Raw genomic sequence first — 5,422 nt, 5'->3', positions numbered from 1 at the left:
AGTAAGTGCTGCTTAGTTCCAATCATCAGTCTTGGATATCAGTGGGTCTTGAGCATGGGTATTAAACTCTGACCCTGCTATGTCTGGAGCCTGCTGGTTTTCTGTTCTATCGGTTTAATTGCGCCTGTCTGGTGTCGCAGGTCTAAAATCAGTCCCTGATTAGATGGGAACAATATAAAAATGCAGAGGAACTGGTTTCGAGGTCTAGAGTTGAGTTTGACTGTTCTAGCATGACACTAGGTTAAAAACCAAAATATGCACCCAGGTGGGGCCCCAGGACAGAGTTTGGGAAACACTGCTCTAGGCTGTCGTCTTTGCTGGTCATCTGTTACTTATTAGAAAATGTATTATGTTAGGAACATCTATTTCATTACTCATCAGTGAAGTAGAGAAGATTATCAAGTGAATGTGAATGTCCCACTGTAGCTCATTTGGTAGAGCTTGGCGCTTGCAACGCCAGGGTTGTGTGTTCGATTCCCACGGGGGGGCCAGTATTTAAAAATGTAATAAAATGTATGCACTCTACTGTAAGTCGCTCTGGATAAGAGCGTCTGCTGAATGACTAAAATGTAATGTTCTGCTTTAACTTGTGTTCTGTGCCCTCAGTTGAACCAACAGGGTAAAGACTTCTATTATCCTGCAGACATTGTATCAGAATTGTGATTGATATTTTACCTTTGATTTTTTTTAACACTGATAGCTAAGGTCAAATCAACTATTATCAGATCGAACAATACGATAATCTCTTAATCTGCTGTCAGTCAGTCGCGCCTATAATGACTACATTAGGACTACTGTGAATTAGCACCCCTGGTGGATAGAAAGGATATTTCTGAACATTGTCAGGCCTTTTCCAAAGCCATTTGTTTAATGATGTTAATATTATTTGGTTGTATTTATCTAAAGACTAGGTAACGGTCACTGAATTAGTTATATTTTGTGAATTTTATTTCCCGTGTCATTTGGATGGCAAATGCTGCATTTGTTTGCCTGTAAAAATAGTTGACCAGTTACCAAGCGGTAGTTCCTAGTGCGACGGAAATGTTACATTGAAGGACATTTAAAGATGGACACTAAACACGCTCTGTCCTGGTGCTCAATGTGGATTCATAAATGTTTGACTAGATATAGACTTGCTGCTTCTTCTTGCCTCAACATCTAATCTTGTCATTGTCTCAGTCTGAGGTGTCAGTCCAAAAAGATCAACACCCTGGTTCAAAGGTTGCATATCAAATAGTACCTTATTCCCTATGCAACCTGGACATACGGACGCGTTTATCACCTCAGGACTGATCCCTTTAAATAGCTAGTGAGATCATGCCAGCAGCTACACGATAAAGTACAATCGTGGCCCAAAGTTTTGATAATGACACAAATATTAATTTCCACAAAGTTTGCTGCTTCAGTGTCTTTAGATATTTTTGTCAGATATTACTATGGAATACTGAAGTGTAATTACAACCATTTCATAAGTGTCAAAGGCTTTTATTGACAATTACATGAAGTTGATGCAAAGAGTCAATATTGGCAGTGTTGACCCTTCTTTTTCAAGACCTCTGCAATCCGCCCTGGCATGCTGTCAATTAACTTTTGGGCCACATCCTGACTGATGGCAGCCCATTCTTGCATAATCAATGCTTGGAGTATATCAGAATTTGTGGGGTTTTGTTTGTCCACCAGCCTCTTGAGGATTGACCACAGGTTCTCAATGGGATTAAGGTCTGGGGAGTTTCCTGGCCATGGACCCAAAATATTGATGTTTTGCTCCCCGAGCCACTTAGTTATCACTTTTGTCTTATGGCAAGGTGCTCCATCATGCTGGAAAAGGCATTGTTCGTCACCAAACTGTTCCTGGATGGTTGGGAGAAGTTGCTCTCGGAGGAAGTGTTGGTACCATTTTTAATTCATGGCTGTGTTCTTAGGCAAAATTGTGAGTGAGCCCACTCCCTTGGCTGAGAAGCAACTCTACACATGAATGGTCTCAGGATGCTTTACTGTTGGTATGACACAGGACTGATGGTAGCGCTCACCTTGTCTTCTCCGGACAAGCTTTTTTCCGGATGCCCCAAACAATCGGAAAGGGGATTCATCAGAGAAAATGACTTTACCCCAGTCCTCAGCAGTCCAATCCCTGTACCTTTTGTAGAATATCAGTCTGTCCCTGATGTTTTTCCTGGAGAGAAGTGGCTTCTGTGCTACCCTTCTTGACACCAGGCCATCCTCCAAAAGTCTTCGCCTCACTGTGCGTGCAGATGCACTCACACCTGCCTGCTGCCATTCCTGAGCATGCTCTGTACTGGTGGTGCCCCAATCCCGCAGCTGAATCTATTTTAGGAGACGGTCCTGGCGCTTGCTGGACTTTCTTGGGCGCCCTGAAGCCTTCTTCACAACAATTGAACCACTCTCCTTGAAGTTCTTGATGATCCGAAAATGGTTAATTTAGGTGCAATCTTACTGGCAGCAATATCCTTGCCTGTGAAGCCCTTTTTGTGCAAAGCTATGATGACGGCATGTGTTTCCTTGCAGGTAACCATGGTTGACAGAGGAAGAACAATGATTCCAAGCACTACCCTCCTTTTGAAGCTTCCAGTCTGTTATTCGAACTCAATCAGCATGACAGAGTGATCTCCAGCCTTGTCCTCGTCAACACTCACACCTGTGTTAACGAGAGAATCACTGACATGATGTCAGCTGGTCCTTTTGTGGCAGGGCTGAAATGCAGTGGAAATGTTTTTATTGGATTCAGTTCATTTGCATGGCAAAGAGGGACCTTGCAATTAATTGCAATTCATCTGATCATTCTGGAGTATATACAAATTGCCATCATACAAACTGAGGCAGCAGACTTTGTGAAAATTAATATTTGTGTCATTCTCAAAACTTTGTCACAACTGTACAGTAGCTCTTAGCAGAAACCTAACCAGACCAATTATCTGTCAGCACAGTGTGTTATAGGGACCACCCGCTGTCATTTTTTCCTGTTTCTAATTGTACAAATCGGTTTGCAAATTATGACAGGTATTCTGTTCAGGAGGTGCTAGCACGTCTTTTGGCAGACGCTTGACAATCCTACAGGGCTGTCCATGCCTCATCATAGCTAACCTATATAAGTGATGGACAAAAAGCTAAATCATTTAATATAAAATGTACCAAGCTGAAGGTATTGACCTAACTATCCTCGGACACTCCGGCTTGATTTGGAGAGTCTACGGACATAAGTCTTTGAGTTAGCAAATATTTTTAGGGAGTCACAGTTGATCAGCCAATAGTCTTACATACCATCATCAATGGTGTCCTAGTCTAAATCCACTCACTGAGTCAGTTGATCTCTTCTATTCTGGATTGTAAAAGTGTTAAAAAAAATTAAAAAATTTAAATCAGACCAGTTGTTTGTGAAACAGGAAGCGAGACCGGTCAGGAAGTCAACAGGAGAAGAGTGCACTCAAAAGGAAGTGGGGAGGGATAGCTTAGATTGAGTCCCGAATGGCTCCCTATATAGCCCATAGGGTTCTCTTCTAAAACAGTGCACTATACGGAATAGGGTGCTATTTGTGACACGGGCAGGAGGTTACGGGCACAAAACGGGAAACGATTGTTGGAAAATTACCAGGAACAATAAAACCCAGATCCAATAACATTAGCAGACACTCCAAAAGATAAGACACAATGGATGTGTGGACAAAATAGCAAAATAGTCAGTTTTATTTACAACGTATTCAAGTTATAAACACGCCAGGTAGTGGTTGTTACACATCACCATATAGGACATATGATCTTCCTGACAATCACCCCAGAATTAAATCAAGTACATGAATAAAAAGCACCACCCAGTTTTAACCAATCACGTAAATCAAGAAAACATGTAAACAATCATAACCATTGGGGGGGGGTTTTCAACAAACCAAAAACGGTGGTCTGCTACAGTTGGAATAACCAACCAACCATTCATTTTGAAAAAGGACTAAAGTATATGGATATCCCAAATGGCACCCTATTCCCTTTATAGTGCACTTCTTTTAACCAGGGCCCATAGTGTTCTGGTCAAAGGTAGTGCACTATATAGGGAATAGGGTGCCACATACAGTGTGTTAAAACTGGCTCGCTGCAAGGCAATGTATGAACCTCTGATCATTTATTTGTAGGATCATCTCTTTATAAACCATTTACAAGAGACAAAGAAATCATTCCCAAAATAGTATCCCCCCCAAAAAAAAATCATGGTACTTTTTTCCATTTTAAGAATAAATCAGATTATATATTTATGATAAAAGTTTAATACCAGTCTAACTAATATTTCGACCTCATTCATTCACTTTGAGTGAGTGGAATACTGCAAGTTCTTTTAAAGTAGACATCTGTGAATAGAATGTAGACAGAGGCTGTCCTAAATGGGTCCCTATATAGTGCACTACTTTATACTACAGCCCTATGGTTCCTGGTCAAAGGATAGTGCAGTAAATAGGGAGCCATTTGGATCCTTTAAGATCTGGTGACACAGGAAAAAAACAACAACACAAAAAGCAAGTCTGAGGCCTCCAAATCCATGTAATCAGACTTCAGGTTTAAGACATCACGTTGAAGCAAACCGTAAACCACGTGTCAAATTCATTCCACAGAGGGCTGAGTGTCTGCGGGTTTTCACTACTCCTTTGTACTTGATTGATGAATTAAGGTCACTAATTAGTAAGGAACTCCCCTCACCTGGTTGTCTAGGTGTCAGTAAGGAACTCCCCTCACCTGGTTGTCTAGGTGTCAGTAAGGAACTCCCCTCACCTGGTTGTCTAGGTGTCAGTAAGGAACTCCCCTCACCTGGTTGTCTAGGTGTCAGTAAGGAACTCCCCTCACCTGGTTGTCTAGGTGTCAGTAAGGAACTCCCCTCACCTGGTTGTCTAGGTGTCGGTAAGGAACTCCCCTCACCTGGTTGTCTAGGTCTCAGTAAGGAACTCCCCTCACCTGGTTGTCTAGGTGTCGGTAAGGAACTCCCCTCACCTGGTTGTCTAGGTCTCAGTAAGGAACTCTCCTCACCTCGTTGTCGGTAAGGAACTCCCCTCACCTGGTTGTCTAGGTGTCGGTAAGGAACTCCCCTCACCTGGTTGTCTAGGTCTCAGTAAGGAACTCTCCTCACCTCGTTGTCTAGGTGTCAGTAAGGAACTCCCCTCACCTGGTTGTCTAGGTGTCAGTAAGGAACTCCCCTCACCTGGTTGTCTAGGTGTCAGTAAGGAACTCCCCTCACCTGGTTGTCTAGGTGTCAGTAAGGAACTCCCCTCACCTGGTTGTCTAGGTGTCAGTAAGGAACTCCCCTCACCTGGTTGTCTAGGTCTCAGTAAGGAACTCCCCTCACCTGGTTGTCTAGGTCTCGGTAAGGAACTCCCCTCACCTGGTTGTCTAGGTGTCGGTAAGGAACTCCCCTCACCTGGTTGTC

Source organism: Salmo salar, chromosome ssa14 (genome assembly GCF_905237065.1).
Source record: "Salmo salar chromosome ssa14, Ssal_v3.1, whole genome shotgun sequence".
In the NCBI taxonomy this organism is placed as follows: Eukaryota; Metazoa; Chordata; class Actinopteri; order Salmoniformes; family Salmonidae; genus Salmo; species Salmo salar.
The sequence above is the reverse complement of the archived record's forward strand: the minus strand, read 5'-3'. Positions refer to the sequence as shown.